This window comes from Chlorocebus sabaeus, chromosome 20 (assembly GCF_047675955.1).
Source record: "Chlorocebus sabaeus isolate Y175 chromosome 20, mChlSab1.0.hap1, whole genome shotgun sequence".
Taxonomy (NCBI): domain Eukaryota; kingdom Metazoa; phylum Chordata; class Mammalia; order Primates; family Cercopithecidae; genus Chlorocebus; species Chlorocebus sabaeus.
In genome coordinates, this window is record NC_132923.1 from 16,503,177 (window position 1) to 16,520,381 (window position 17,205).

The 17,205-nt window shown below is 39.9% G+C and overlaps 1 pseudogene; it reads right to left on the reverse strand.

The window, feature by feature from the left end:
* Nucleotides 1-11,874: 11,874 nt before the first annotated feature.
* On the reverse strand, nt 11,875-11,973 carry LOC119624561 (U6 spliceosomal RNA; annotated as a pseudogene).
* Between the last annotated feature and the right edge of the window lie 5,232 nt (nt 11,974-17,205).

Sequence of the window (17,205 nt, forward strand, 5' to 3'; positions counted from 1 at the left end):
AGGCAGGAGAATCGCTTGAACTTGGGAGGAGGAGGCTGCAGTGAGCCAAGATGGTGCCACTGTATTCCAGCCTGGGTGACAAAGTAAGACTCCGTCTCATAAACAAACAAATAAATAAATAAATAGAATACATTTAAAAAGTTGGAAACGGACATGAACAGATACTTTTCAAAAGAAGTCATACAAGCAGACAACAAACATGGAAAAATACTCAACATCACGAATCATTAGAGAAATGCAAATCAAAACCACATTGAGATACCATCTCACACCAATCAGAATGGCTATTATTAAAAAGTCAGGCCGGGTTCGGTGCCTCACACCTGTAATCCTAGCACTTTGGGAGGCCGAGGAGGATGAATCACCTAAGGTCAGGAGTCTGAGACCAACTTGGGCAACATGGTGGAACCCTGTCTCTACTAAAAATACAAAAACTAGCCGGGTGTGGGGGCACATGCCTGTAATCTCAGCTACTCAGGAGGCTGAGGCAGGAGAATTGCTTGAATCCAGGTGACAGAGGTTACGTTGAGCTGAGATCACACCACTGCACTCCAATCTGGGCGACAGAGCAAGACTGTCTCAAAGAAAAAAAATAAAAAAGTCAAAAAGCCACAGTTGGTGGCGAGGCTACCAAGAAAAGGGAATACTTATACACTGTTGGTGTGAATGTAAATTAGTTCGGCTACTGTGGAAAGTAGTTTGGTGATTTCTCAAAGAACTTAAAACAAAATTACCATTCAACCCGGCAATCTTCATTACTGAGTATATATCCAAAGGAAAATAAACCATTGTACCAAAAAAGACACATGGACTCACGTATTCATCACAGCACTATTCCCAATAGCAAAGTCATGGACTTAATCTAGGTGTCCATCAACAGTAGATTGGATTTTTAAAAATGTGATATATACATAGTATTGTATAATATACAGCCATAAAAAAGAATGAAATCATATCCTCTGAGCAACATGGATGGAGCTAGAGGTCATTATCCTAAGTGAATTAAGGCAGAAACAGAAAACCAAATGTGTTAGTATGTTTTCACAAGTGGGAGTTAAGCATTGGGTGCTCATGGAAATAAAGATGACAACATTTGTGCACAAGTTTTTGTATGGAAATAGGTTTTCATGGCTCTTGGGTGGATTCCCAAGATGAAGAATTGCTGGGTCATATGGGAAGTCTAATTTTAGCATTTAGAGGGACTGTCAAACTTTTCCAAAGTGGCTGCACCATTTTACTTTCCCACTAGCAGTGTATGAGCTTTCCAATTTCCACACACCCTTAACAACAATTGTTATTTTCTGCCTATATTATTATAGCCATTCCAGTGGGTGAGAAGTGATATCTCATTGTGCTTTTGATTTACATTTTCCTAGTGACTTTTCCTGTGGTTATCTGCATATTTTTCTCTTGAAAAATATCTTGTAATCATTTGCCCATTTCTAACTTAGATCATTTGTCATTTTTTATTGATTTATGTTTTTTATATTCTAGTCCCTTATCAGATAGTATAATTTGCAAATATGTTCTCCTATTCTGTGGGGCTGTTCTTTCACTTGTTGGTGTCCTTTAAAGCACAAAAGTTTTTTATTTTGATTAAGTTCAACTTATCAACTTTTTTTTTCTCTTTTATTATTTGTGCTCTTGATGTTGCATCTAAGAAATTACTGCCTAACTCAAAGTCACAAAGATTTACTGCTTAACTCAGGTCAAAAGAGTTAGTTTTCTTCTAAAAGTTTTATATTTTAGCTTTTACATTTAGGCCTGTGATTCACTTTGAGTTAATTATTGTGTACGATCTTAGGGGTCCAAATTAATTCTTTTGCATGTGGATATCTAGTTGCCCAGCACCACTTGTTGAAAAGACCATTTTTTCCCCATTGAATTGTCTTGGCTCTTTTGCTGAAAATCAATTGATTGTAACTGTTAGGGTTTATTTGTGATTCTCAATTCTGTTCCATTGATCTGTATGTTTATCCTTAGTAACACACTGTCTTGTTTACTGTAGTTTTGTTGTAAGTTTTGAAATTGGGAAGTGTGAATCCACCAACTTTGTTCATCATTATTTTGGCTTTTATGAGTCCCATGCATTTCCATATACATTTTAAGAGTAGCAGAAATTGACAAGTTGTTTCTAAAATTCATAAAAAACCCTCACTTCTAAGAAACAATTAAAAGATTTTCTTTCCGACCCAGGGTGAAATTGGATAAGGAGGACTGAGCAGGTACATTTTTGAGTTGTGGAGATGGGGGATGGGTCATTTGAAAGGGGGACCAACCTAATGGAGGAGGGGAATAAAGGAACCACAAAGTTTGGTAAACTTCCCACCCTGGTGAGAGGAATGTTTGTTCAGAGGAGGCAGTTTGTTCTAACACCAGGGAATATTATGAAAGATAATTGAAATTGTAAAGTCCATTGATCTCCCCAGAAGACAAAAAGGTCTGTAAGTAAGCAGTATTGTTAGCTTGTTGATTCTTATAGAAGAAGATTTTCATCCAACTAAGGGAAGCAGCTGGGCCTTTCTCAGGGCTGTAAGACAGGAAAAAAATGAAGAAATTCCCCTCTGTCTTTTCTTACCTCTCTCTGTGGCCAGCCCTAACTTTTGTCCATCTTTGTTACCCTTCCCTTTTACAAGCTCCCCAAAAAGAGAGAGAGGAGAGAGAGAAAAAGAAGAAAACCATAGTGGGAGAGAGGGTTAGAGATGCTGGGGATAGGGGAGGAATTCTGGAGCATTTCAAATTAAAGATCCCTAAGGTACTATGGGTGGAAACTACTAAATAATATGATGACTTGTAGCAAGAGCCATAAGGATGATCACATCTTCAACTCAGTAATCCAACTCCTGGGAATTTATGTAAGAAAATAAGACATGCAAAAAGTGTGAGTGGGAATGTTAATGAAAATATTATCTATAATGGTGCAAACAGGAACAACCTAAATCTCCAAAATAGAAGCATGTTTTATGACATCATGGCATGTAAAGATGGCAGATTATAATACTAGCTTCACTGTCAAAATATACTCTGAATTGTATCACTTTTCACTGCATTCTGTATTATTCTGGATCAAGTCACCATTATCCCTCACCTGAATTAGTGCAATGGCCTCCCAACTGGCATTTCTGCTTTCAGCCTTGTTCCCCACCCCCAGTGTACTCTCAATACAGCACTCTTAGCAGTCCTTTAAAAACTTAACTGTAAAATTCATATGGAATCGTAAAAGAGCCTAAATAGCCAAAGCAATCCTAAGCAAAAAGAACAAATCTGGAGGCATCACATTACCCAACTTCAAATTATACTACAAGGCTATAGTAACCGAAACAGCATGGTACTGATATAAAAGTAGATACATAGACTGGTGGAACGGACTAGAGAACCTGGACATAAAGCCAGATACTTAGAACCAACTGATCTTCAACAAAGCATACAAAAACATAAACTGGGGGAAGGACACCCTATTTAACAAATGGTTCTGTGAAAACTGGATGGCCACTGGATAGAAGAATGAAACTGGATCCATCTCTCTCACCACATAAAAAATCAACCTAAGATGGAATAAAGACTTAAATATAAGACCTGAAACCATAAAAATTCTAGAAGAAAACATAGAAAAAATTCTTCTGGACATTGGTTTAGGCAAAAAAATTATGACTAAGACTCCTAAAGCAAGTGCAACAAAAATTAAAATAAATAAATGGAACCTGACTAAACTAAAGGGCTTTTGTGCAGTAAAATATATAATCAACAGAGTAAATAGAAAACCCACAGAATCGGAGAAGATATTTGCAAGCTATCCATCCAAGAAAGGACTAATATCCAGGATCTACAAGGAGCTCAAACAAATTAGCAGGAAAAAAAAAAAACAAAACAAATAATTCCATTAAAAAGTGGGCAATTTACATAAATAAATGCTTCTCAAAAGAAGATACAAAAATGACCAACAAACATGAAAAAAAGTTCAACATCACTGATCATCAGGGAAATGCAAATCAAAACCACAATGAGATACCACTTTACCCCAACCAGAATGGCCGTTATTAAAAATCCAAAAAGCAACAGATGTTGTCACAGATGTGGTGAAAAGAGAACACTTATACACTGTTAGTGGGAATGTAAATTAATATAACATGTATGGAAAGCAGTATGACGATTTCTCAAGGAACTAAAAGTAGCAATCCCACTATTGGGTATCTACCCAAAGGAAAATAAGTCATTATATCAAAAAGACATCTGCACATGTATGTTTATCGCAGCACAATTGACAACTGCAAAGGTATACAAATAACCTAAGAGCCCATCAACCAATGAGTGGATAAAGAAAATGTGGTATATATATGCCATGGAATACTACTCAGCCATAAAAAAGAATGAAATAGTGTCTTTTGCACAACTTGGATGGAGCTGGAGGCCATTATTTTAAGTGAAATAACTCAGGAATGGAAAACCAAATACCATATGTTCTCACTTATAAGTGGGAGTTAAGCTATGGGTACACAAAGGCTTACAAAGTGGTATAATGGTCATTCGAGATTCAGACAGGGGAAGGTTGGGAGGAAGGTGAGGGATAAAAAACTGCATATTGGGTACAATGTATACTACTTGGGTGACAGGTGTACTAAAATATCAGACTTCACCACTATACAATTCATCCTTGTAACCAAATACCACTTATACTCCAAAAGTTATTGAAATAAAAACATATTTAAAATTTAAAAGAGAAAATCTAAATGTGTCATCCACTACTCAAAAGTGTCCATGGCCCCTTCTCATTTAGTATAAAAGCCAATGTCTTTGATTAGTCCTGGGCCCTACCTCATCTGGCTTCCATCTGTGACCTCATCTGATATTTTTCTTCCTGTACACTCCATTCTGAACATATAGCCTCCTAACTGTTTCTTGAATATACCAGGCCTCCTCCTGCCCCAGTGACTTTTGACCTTCTGTCTGCCTCAGAGTATCTTCTCCCAGATATCCATTAGTTTGTTCCTTCACTGCCTTCAGATCTTAGTTCAAATGCAACCAATGATACTTTCTTTTCCTGACCATCCTATTTAAACTCACTATCTTCCTCCCATCCCTCAGCCTCTAGCATATCCTATTCTTCTTCCTTGCTTTATTCTTCCAACGCTTATCATTTTACCTGACTTATTTATCTGGGCTGTTGTCTATTCCTCCCCCTGCCACCTGTGCTCTATGAGAGGAAGGATTTATGTATTTTCCTCACTACTGTATCTTCAGTGTCTTGACTATTCCTGGCACAGAGTAGCTGCTTAATAAATATTTACTGAATGAGTGAATACATCCACAAAAGTAGTGATTATGAACATTAGGTCATAATTTGAAAAGTGGAAAGTATGTAACTGTAAGCTGTGATGTGCACAGTGGCTGTGGCAATGTGGTGTAGCACAGTCTGGGAACTGCAGATGAAAGAGATCTGGATTTGAATCCTGAGTTCACTACTTCCTAGTTATGTGAACTTCGGCAAGTGTACCTAACCTCTCTGTTTTATCACCTATGGAACAGGTAGAATAATGCCTCCTTCACAGAATGGTGAAAATTAAATGAGAAGATGTAGGAAAAACCTGACACCTAATAGGCGTTCTACGCCTATTAACATTCCCCTAAAGAATATATATCTAGTGGGTAAGAACTGCAAAATAGGCCGGGCGCAGTGGCTCAAGCCTGTAATCCCAGCACTTTGGGAGGCCGAGACGGGCGGATCACGAGGTCAAGCGATCGAGACCATCCTGGCTAACACGGTGAGATCCCCCGTCTCTACTAAAAAATACGAAAAAAACTAGCCGGGCGAGGTGGCGGGCGCCTGTAGTCCCAGCTACTCGGAAGGCTGAGGCAGGAGAATGGCGTAAACCCGGGAGGCGGAGCTTGCAGTGAGCTGAGATCTGGCCACTGCACTCCAGCCCGGGTGACAGAGCGAGACTCTGTCTCAAAAAAAAAAAAAAAAAAAAAAAAAAAGGAACTGCAAAATAATTGGGTGTTTCAAAGATAGGGATTATGCACTTTTATGAAAAAATTTTAATACACAGGTCCTCTCTAAGCATGGATATATATATAAAAAGAGTGCCAGACTAGGAGTATGGAGACCTGGGTTCTGGGTTCACCTCTGACACAGGCTGTGTGACATTAAGCAAATCCTAACCTCTCGGAACTGTTTATTCATCTGCACAATGAAGAGGTAGAATTTAGTAAGTCTGAGTCCCATCAGTGCTTAAAATTCTATAATTCAGAAAGGCAGGCCATTCCACCTAGTATCATCCCGCTTCAGCCCAGCCTTACTCAGACGTGCTGGCCAGATGTTTCTAATCTTACGCGTAAAAGACTGTATTTGGTATTCAGAGGCCAAAAGAAACTGGACAATTTAGGAAAAGTACTAAGCAGATGAGTTTTCCTTCTGTCTGATTCTTAAACAGCTACATGACTATTATTCAAACTTAAGAAAACAGGAAAAGAAAAGCAAGTACGCGTATTTAGGTCTGAATCAACTACGTGAATATTTAGCCATGAAGAAAACTGCTTTTTTGTGTGTGTTTTATTAATTATTATTTGTACAACAACCAAAAAGTAGACGTCAGCAGTTTTCAACTGTAACTATAACCTCGTACCATGTGGCTGTGAGCTGAAGCACAGGAGGGAGTAGCTGGAAGGGAATCTGGCTAGAGCCTTCGCCGGCTCTGGAAAGCTCGTGGCTTTGTTTTTTTCACATTGCTACACCAAGGCGGAGGAGAGGAGGATGTTTGGGTTTACAGGCCACCAGCCACTGTCAGCAAGTTTGTAGCCCTGGCTTCACTTCCCTGAAAGGGCGGGGGAGTTTCAGCTGCCCTGGCCTCCCTCCAGCAACTGAGCCACAGAGGATTCAAATACCCCATCAGTTGCAAGGCCCTGACTTTACCCAGCTGAAAACTGACTATCTCATCTGGGAAGGGTCAGTTAAAAAATGACAGAACTGCCTAAAGTAAACAAAGGGGACAACCACAACAGAAACTTTCTCTGCGATGTTTCTTTATAATTAGCGGCCCATCCCACCAGGGCTCTGGCTTGAGTCCCCTTCCACTCTCCCTGCCCCCACAGGACCTTGTTTGAGTAAGCCCTAGCTGACCTGAGGATCGCCTCCCTGTCTATGTGCCTCTGTCCCGCCCTCTCCATGGAGGGGAGGGAGACTCCAGATTGCAGGAAGTTTTGAGAATGGAGTTTGAGGATTGTCAGGCAAGAAACCCTCTAGAGCTCATTCATTAGCACCCCTAATAGATGAGTAAACAGCTTAAATGAAGTGCCTAAAGTTGAGAGCAAGTGTGGGACAGAACTGGTTTTCTTCTTGCTAACCGAGTGCTCTTTCCAGGTAATCATATACTGTTGTAAGGGACTAAAGATAAGGAAACTAACATTGAAGTTATCTTTCTCCACCTTTTCATTCTAAACAAATCCTACTTTGTTGAACTTTACAACTTTATAGATAGGCCGTGCATGGTCGCTCATGCCTGTAATCCTAGCACTTTGGGAGGTCGAGGCAGGTGGATCATGAGGTCAGGAGTTCAAGACCAGCCAGGCCAAGATGGTGAAATTCTGTCTCTTCTAAAAATACAAAAAAAAAAAAAAAAAAAAAAATTAGCTAGGTGTGGTGGCGGGTGGTTGTAATCCCAGCTACTCAGGAGACTGAGGCAGAGAGTTGCTTGAACCCGGGAGGCAGAGGTTGCAGTGAGCTGAGATCACACCACTGCACTCCAGCCTGGGCAACAGAGCAAAACTCAATCACAAAAAAACAAAAACAAAAAACAAAACAACCAAAAAACAACAAAAAAAATGCTTTATAGATAAACATATTTTGAATTTAGACTTGAGGACAAGGACTAAATCTTACACTCTGTGTACCTTGTTCGTATTTCAGAGTTCATGAAGTGTATTCATGGCCAGCAGCCAAGTAGAGTGGGTAGGACATTGGCTTCAGAGTTCAGCAAGTCTCAGAATCCCATCTCTGCACATTCTAGCTGCGTAAACTTGTAAGCAGATCAACTTAGTTTCCACATTTGCAAAAGGGGAACAATAATAGCTCCACCTCATTATTTTGCCATGAAGATTTCATGAGATGATACATGTAATGCACATTGAAAAACTCAACAAATGTTAGAAATTGTAAATAGTCCTGGAAGGCATTTATCATTCCCGTTTTACAGATGAGAAAATTAAAGCTCAGAGAGTTTAAGGGCTAGAGCCATACAATTGGTTAGTAAGGTAGCTAGGATTTAGCGCAGCCTCCCAGCTCCATATCCACAGTACTTGCTGCCCCACCACTGAGTGTGGACAATTGAGGTGGCTCTAAGCTATGGGTCAAATATATCTGTCCATATCATCATGGAATTACATGTTATTTATTAAGTCCACACATGCTTGAGGTGCCAGGAAATGGATGCTTCTGGGGTGAGGTAGGCTCTTCATGTGCAGCCTTCATGTGCAGATTCCAGCCAAGGAAATCAAGCCTGGCACTAATCCCTTGCCCAAGCCCAGGTACGTCCCAGGGACGGAGTAGGTCGGAAGTCCTTGAATATCCTCAGCCTTCCTTTCCTCTGGCAATGCTTCCTTGATGCCCTAAGAATATTTTGCTTACCCTGATATTACAGCCCTCTTCACACTCTCGAGCGTTCTAGTATTTTGGGTGTCCATCTGATTCTCCTGTTGAAACAGTGGACTCCAAAGTGAAGTGCTCAAAATGGTACATAGGGGTATGAGAAAAACATATGTGAATACTTGCTTCTATTTATTTTTAAATCTAAAATATTAAGAAAATTAGGTTTTACCAATATTAAAATATCACAGTAGAGCATATATAATTTATAGTAAACATGCAATTATTAGGCATGTATGCTGGTTTTCTTTTCTTTATATTTCTTTCTTTCTTTTTTTTTTTTTGACGGAGTGGTATGAAGAAAAGAGACTAGAGGTAACTGTTCTGGAAAGTAAGCTCCTACAGGCAGAAGCTGTGTCTTTTTCTAATGTGTATTCCACCCCTCCGTCATTACCTAGCACTAAATGACTCTTCTCTGATTAAATGAATTTGGCATCTATGTAAACTTGATTGTCTTTCTTGTTTTTCCTCTCCTTTTGTCATCCATCTGATATAATATTATGTCTTATTCAATATTCTCCCAAGACCTGAACAAAAAATAAAGCTGTGTTAGTAAAGAGTGCAAATTGCCATAAAAAGACTAAAAAATACAAGATTCATAGTCCCCAAGGAGATGGTTAATGGTAGTCAATAAGGCATATAGTGGGCAAAAGAAAAGCTAAATGTGAAACTTCATGGAAGAACTCATGGACACAAAGTCAGGCTGGGAGCCCCAGCACTACAGTCTGAGAAATCAAATGTAATCTGAGCATATGTGTATTTTCAAACTAACAATTGCCCTCCCGCTCCTCTGAAACTTGCAGAAAGCAATGCAACACAATGCAACGAGCCAGGGTCTTGGAGAAAGAAAGAAGTCCCAACTCTGTCACTGTCCTGGTTGGGTGATCTTGGGCAAGGTCCCTAATCACCCCCACTCCCAGGAAAATAGTTCCTCACCTACAAACAAGGTTGAGCTAGATGATTTTGGAGGTTCCTTCAGGCTTTGAAGCAACCCATGTTTTCTTCCTGAGGCAATTATACTTCAAGTGACAGCATGAAGCTCACTGGACCAAAAATATCACCTTACCACCAAGCCTTTCATGGTTTGTGACATCCTCTCCTCAGGCACCGTGTCTCCATGTGGTGCTTCCCAACCTAGCAATAACTTACTGGTATGAATCCACTTCAAGTATCAGTTATGTCCATAATGCATGTGGAGTGGGAAAGCAAGATATGAAAGATTATATATGTGGTATGCATATGTCTATAAATACATACAGATGTATGTGCGTACACATAGAAAAAGAACTGAAAGATACTCAGCATACCTTCAACGGTGATTATTCCTAGGGAATAGGAAAGCAAGATGAAGGTATGAATTTTACCATTTACTTTAAATTCTCCTATATTTTTGTTGTTTTTTAAAAATAAACTATTTTACTACTTAAAAATAAAAATTTTAAAAAATAAATATTAAAGTCCTATACAAATGTTTAATAATATTTGTAATAAGTAGCACCAGTTTCTTCAAGAGGCCCTACCAGAAGCAAATCTGCATCTTGATACTGCATTAGAGCCTTGGCTGAAGTACTATAACACCCGAACATTCTATGGAGGATAGGGCCCTGGACTGGGACACCCTAATCACATAATCAGAAACTCTTATTGAGTAATCTTGGGCAACCTGAGTTTTCCCAAACTTTACCCGAGTTTGGTTTTCTTGACTAGAAAACAATGCTTTTGAACTAAATCCTCTATTGGGAACTTTCTACTCTGAAGTCCCGTGATTCTTAACAACAGGACATGAAAAAGACACAGGAAAGTGAGTATGTCCTATGGCAGCCAGGATACTTTCCCCCAAAGCAAAGTGAAAACTGATGTGAAACTCCTTCTTCCTTCCTTATTTTCCTCTCTCTCTCTCTCTCCACCTCTGTTATCTAAATGCTCTATATTTGAAGCATTCATCACTTTGTAGGCCCTGATGGGATACAGAGGACAACCTTTTACTTGAGAAGCAGAAAATGTCAGATACTTATTTTCCAGCTTCCCTTACAGGTATGCATAGGCATAAGGATCTGCATTGCTTTTTGACTCAGGAGCTAGTGACCTCAAATAGCAAAGACTGTTGAATCTGTTCTGCAGCAGGAAGTGGCATTAGTTGTAATAACAACATTCATTTTCCAGATGCTACAGCGGTGGTTGTTCTGGTGGTTCTAGCAGCAGGGACCAGCATCCAGGCTTGGGGCATTCACTGAGCAGTGGTTTCCATGCAGTGGGGGCATTGATGACTTCATGATACTGTTCTGAGGTACAATTTTAGGTGTTGCTTCTGGCTATGTAGCCTCTAAACCTGGGTTTCTAGTCCTCCTGGAGAGCCTGTGAACTACCTAATATTTTTTAATAAATTCATTTACTGCTTAGATTAACTACAAATTGTTTCAATTGCTTGTGACCAAAAACGTTTACTAATGCACCTGTTATTTTTTTAAAATCATGCACTTGGAGATTATATATATACACACACACATACGTTTTTAAGGGAAAAAAACTCTCCTTCCGTTCCCTTTGTTGATCCCTTATTTTCCCAGTTTCTTCTCTAGAGGCGGTCATAACGATTTGTTTCTTATGTATTCCTCCAGAGATATCTTGTATGTACACAAGCACATCTATGTATTGAAGAAAAGTTACTAAAAATCACTCAAATAGGATCACTGCATATACACTGTTCCATACTTTGCTTGTAACCTTAAGACTACATGTTAGAGATAATTCCATAAATATAAAGCTGCCTCATTCTTTTTATTATTTTTATTTTTAGAGGCAGGGTCTTGCTCTGTCTCCCAGGCTGGAGTGCTGTGGTGTGATTGTAGCTCACTGCAACCTCTAACTCCTGAGCTCAGAGGATCCTCCTGCTTCAGTCTCCCAAGTAGCTGGGACAACAGGTATGTGCCACCACTCTCCACTAATTTTTTTTTTTTTTTTTTTTTGTAGAGTCAGGCCTTGCCATGTTGCCCAGGCTGGTCTCAAACTCCTGGCCTCAATTGATCCTCCCATCTCGGTCTCCCAAAGCGCTGGGATTACAAGTGTGAGTGACTGTGCCTGGCCTGCCTCATTCTTTTTATTGGCTGCTTAGTATCCCTCTGAATGAATATACTATAATTTATGTAGCCAGTTTCCTCCTATAAGCAGTTGGATTGCTTACAGTTTTTGTGGCTACAAATAATACTGCAATGAATATCGTTGTAAATATGTATTTTTAAAAATATATGGAATGCTTCATGCATGTCATCCTTGTGCAGGGGCCATGACAATCTTCTCTGTATCCTTCCAATTTTAGCATATGTGTAGCTGAAGTGAGCAAATAAATATGTCTTAATGTCCAGTGCAAGCAGATACATGTCTGATAGTGAAGTTGCAGCGTCAAAAGGTAAATGTAACTTTAAAACTTTGATAGATAGCACCAAAATGCACTGCAAATTTAGTAACAAGTTTTAATCCTGCTAAAAATATTTTAGACTCCTCATCTCACCAAATCTTTACCTCACCAATGTATATTATCAGATTTTATAATTTTGCTGTTCTAATAGGTAAAAACTGATTTTCTCATTGTTCTGATTTTCATTCTTTAATTTATGAGTGAGGTTGAACATTTTTCATGTATTTAAAAGTCATTTGTATGTATTCACCTGTGTAGTCTATTCATGTCCTTTGCCTGTTGTTTTCTATTGGATTTTTATCTGTGTTTAATTGCTTTGTAAAAATTTCATCTTTTTTTTTTTTCTGAAGTAGGTTCTTGCTTTGTCACCCAGACTGGAGTTGCAGTCTGGCATCCTCCTGCCTTGGCCTTTTTTTTTGAGACAAAGTCTCACTCTGTCACCTGGGCTGGTGTGCAGTGGCGCGATCTCGGCTCACTGCAACCTCCGTCTTCCAGGCTCAAGCGATTCTCCTGCCTCAGTCTCCCGAGTAGCTGGGATTACAGGCACGTGTTACCACTTCTGGCTAATTGTTTTGTATTTTTCATAGAGACAGGGTTTCACCATGTTGGCCAGACTGGTCTTGAACTCCTGAGCTCAAGTGATCTGCCTGCCTCAGCTCCCCCAAAGTGCTGGGATTACAGGCATGAGCCACAGCACCCAGCCCTGCCTCAGCCTTTCAAAGTGCTAGGATTACAAGTGTAAGCCACCACACCTGGTCAAAATTCCATATTTTAAAGTAAATTATGTAAATTTACTTTAATGAAGTAAATTGTCATACTTGTTGCAAATTTTTTTCCCAATTTGTTTTTGGTTTTCTGACCTTTTAAACTTTGATTTGATTTTTGGTTTTTGCTTTGCATAAATCTTTAATTTTCACAAAGCCAAATTTGTCTATATTTTTGCTTATGGCTCTGAATTTGTTTGGAATGGCTTTTGGCTGGGTAACTTCTCATGGTTTCAACATTGAAGCTGCTAATTTAGAAAAACAACACTTGAGACTCTGGTTAAAGACAGCAGATTAAACACATGCTCCACTCCCTCCTAGAACTCAACCAAAATTTAATGTTTTGATTAAGTGATACATTCACATGGTTTTAAAACCAGAAAAATACAAAGAGGCACAGCCTGAAACGTTTCCCTCATCTATGTCTCCCATCAGCTCAGTTCCCACTTTCTCCCGGTCCAGAAATAAGGACTGTTATACTTTCTTATGTGTGTTTCCAGAGTTTCTTTATGCGTATGTAAGCAAGTAAGAATTTTGGTAAACTTTTTTTTAAGGAGAAACCTACAAGGACAAAAGACTATAAAAAGGACAAGAGTAAGAAAGATAATTTTAAAAGCTGGAACATAAGGCCAGGCACAGTGGCTCACGCCTGTAATCCCAGCACTTTGGGAGGCTGAGGCAGGTGGATCATTTGAGGTCAGGAGTTCAAGACCAGCCTGGCTAACATGGTAAAAACCCATCTCTACTAAAAATACAAAAATTAGCCGGGTATGGCGGCGGGTGCTTGTAGTCTCATCTACTTGGGAGGCTGAGGCAGGAGAATCACTTGAACTGGGAAGGTCGGGGGTAGGGGTTGCAGTTAGCCGAGACTGCGCCACTGTACTCCAGCCTGGGTGACAGAGTGAGACTGTGTCTCAAAAATAAAATAAAATAAAATATAAACAAATAAACAAATAAAAGCTAGAACATAGATGAATGAATGGTAACTGCATCAAGAGACCTGAGAAAGCTGAATCCTAAGCCTGAAGATGAGAAAAGGTAAAGCAACTCACTTTACATTTCAGAATCCTCCAAATGCTCAGCAATTGGTGGCACCAGGTACTTTTGGAAACAAGGATGAAGTTGTGGCTAAAAACAGTAAGTTGAATTGAAAATCAGTTCAGGAAACAATGAAAGCCCCAGGCCCCCTCTTCCTCTTGCTGTTAGATGGATTGCCCCTTCCCCACAATGTCCAAGAATGGAGGTTTTTCTGGTAGGAGAATAAGACAGAGACGGGACAAGGCACTATTGTGTGAAAGGACAACACGCTGGGAAAAAACAGGAGATTATACACATTGCCTTCTGCCGTCTTCTCTTATTTAGGGAACCCTGACATCCAGCCTGAATATTAGGAAAGCCTTCTCCGAAACTCTGACACACTGGAGAGAAATGCTCTAAAGATAACGCAGAAATGACAGCATCTGTGAAAGAAAAAGAAAACAAGAAGTATTAATAATATCTCCCGAGAAATAAGAGAACTAGTGCATATATGAAATAAGAACAGAATGCTATTTTTTTTTTTTTTTTTTGAGGCGGAGTCTCGCTCTGTCGCCCAGACTGGAGGGCAGTGATGCAATCTCGGCTCACTGCAAGCTCCGCCGCCTGGGTTCACGCCATTCTGCTGCCTCAGCCTCCCGAGTAGCTGGGACTACAGGCGCCCGCCACCGCGCCCGGCTAATTTTTTGTATTTTTAGTAGAGACGGGGTTTCACTGTGGTCTCGATCTCCTGACCTTGTGATCCGCCCGCCTCAGCCTCCCAAGTGCTGGGATTACAGGCGTGAGCCACCACGCCCGGCCCAGAATGCTATTTTTTAAAAGGAACATTTAGAGAACAACAACAACAAAAAAAAACTTAGAAATTCAAATACGATAGCAAAAATATAAAAAAGCTTACTAGGTTTGGAAAGTAGAAAGGAAAGCAGAAAGGTAACAGATGGAAAATAAAAAATATAAGAGAAAAATTAATTTATTTGGGAGATGACCCCAGGAAACATCTGTAGGGGAGTAAAGTAATGAGAAAAGGATCGTACGGAAGTTAATATATCTAGCAAGTTACTGTGGACAAGTGGAACTTGACTCCATCGGGGAAGTCTGGGAGGCCTGTGTTGAAAGCATGCTTCAGGGTTAAACCCCCTGGTTGAGCAGGATGGGATATTTATCTACTAACTCTCATCAGTCGTTGGTTAAGGGTCTCTCCCAGGGAAAAGGGGGTTAATTCCCCAACACTTCCTGAGCAAACTTTCAGTAGCTTTTTCTAAGCCCTCAGGCAAAGAGACATACATGCTGGCAATTTTGAAGGCCTAGATGTTAAGTGCCAAGAGAATTCGGGCAGGGCACTGATGGCAAATGTTGTATCTTCCCTGCACTCTCTCTTAGGAAACTACTGAAGAATGTGCTCCACCAAAACAGTGCTGTGAGTCAAGAAAGAGGAAGAGGTGGAATTCAGGAACCAGAGCACTCAACACAGAGGTGAAGAGAGTCCCCAGGATGTGGGTGAAGGGAAGTCCCAAGATGACAGATGTACAGCAGGCCTAGAGGTCAGTCAGCCCAGAGAGGAGCAGATCGGTAGGTCTGGAAGAGCTCGCTTCCAGATGAAATTGATGGAATACCAAGTTTGTTCGGACATAATGAGAGGAGACTTAAACAGCTAGAGAGGAGTATGGATTAAATTAGTGACATATGCACAGAAAAACTAGGCAGATGAAAAATGAAACCATTATTAACCCCAGAGAAAGCAAAACCGTTTTGAAGAAAGTGATCATAATTTATTACACAACACAGTTGTGAATAGTATTTATTTGATCATAGTAATATAAACACTGAGTGTCTGTTTAATAATGACATAGAAATATAAGCCCATGCAGTATAGGAAGAGGCGAAAACTGAATCCCCATCTTCCACAGTGGAAAGTCAATAGAGAAAACTAAGAAGTAGCTATTTAGAGATACAATGATTTCTCTCCTCCCCATATAAAAAGATTTAGTGAAAGCATTGAAAGTGATTCCCTCTGAGGAGTGGGAAATGAAGGGGTGGAGTGGGGGAATGCTATTTCTTGTAATTAGTAATTTAGAAGTATTTGATTCTTTAAACTATGTGCATATTTAACTTTGATGTTTAAAAAAACTAAATAAAACTCAGTAATCATTTTTCCTTTGCTGTATGAAAAAGGGAGGAGGTGAGATGGAAAATGCGCATCATTCCTAGCTGATAAGGAAACTGGGCAGGCAAAATGAAACTTTCTTGTTCCATGAGTCCATCAGCCCAGCAGGGTCAATGTCTTTTCAATCTTCTTGAGGCAGAAGAAAAGCTATGAGCAACTGAGAAATTAAAACTTAAATTCCTTTGAAAGAGCCATTGATGCCAAACTGACCTGAAATCTGGGGCTACCCTAAGAGGGTTTTGGCCCAAATAAATAGTCCAGGATAAGTACAAAGAAAGGGTTCTTTCAAATGCAAAAATGAAACCAGGATTATATTAAGGGAGCTAGTAACAGCAATTGAGGGTAAGTAGAATGCATTCTTAATTATGTCTAATATGAATTTCTTTAAATTCTTTAAATGCCAGTTGTTTTAAAATACAGAAATTAAAAATGTTACTATTTTGATTTATAGTTTTAATTTTAAAAACCATGGGCGTACGTTGTACAGTCTTTTATTTAACCACATCTATGATTGAAATTGCACATTGTGGCCGGGCGTGGTGGCTCACGCCTGTAATCCCAGCACTTTGGGAGGCCGAGGCGGGCGGATCACAAGGTCAGGAGATCGAGACCATGGTGAAACCCTGTCTCTACTAAAAATACAAAAAATTAGCCGGGCGTGGTGGCGAGTGCCTGTAGTCCCAGCTACTCGGGAGGCTGAGGCAGGAGAATGGCGTGAACCCAGGAGGCGGAGCTTGCAGCGAGCCGAGATCCCACCACTGCACTCCGGCGACAGAGCGAGACTCCGTCTCAAAAAAAGAAAGAGAGAGAGAGAGAGAGAGAAATTGCACATTCTTTAGGTCTCTGGCCCGATCATGATACCCAGAGTTTGTTACTTTCTGATTGCAGGCAAAATAACTACAGGAATGAGGCCTCCTGAAGGCAGAATCAGTTCTCCTTTCTCTTCCTACCTTCAATCTTTACCTACTAGATCCTTCAAAAAGTTTCAATCTAAAATAAAAATAAAGAAGAAATTCTCACTTAAACTATCACCCAAACTTTCTCTTTTCCTTCATCATAATACTTCTAAAAAAATACATGCTAACTTCCTTCTCTTCCTTTACTTCCTCACCACATACTACTTCTTAACTCCTTGTAATCTAGCTTTCACTTTGACCATTGCACTGAACCTGCTGTCTCAGAGGTCTCAAAG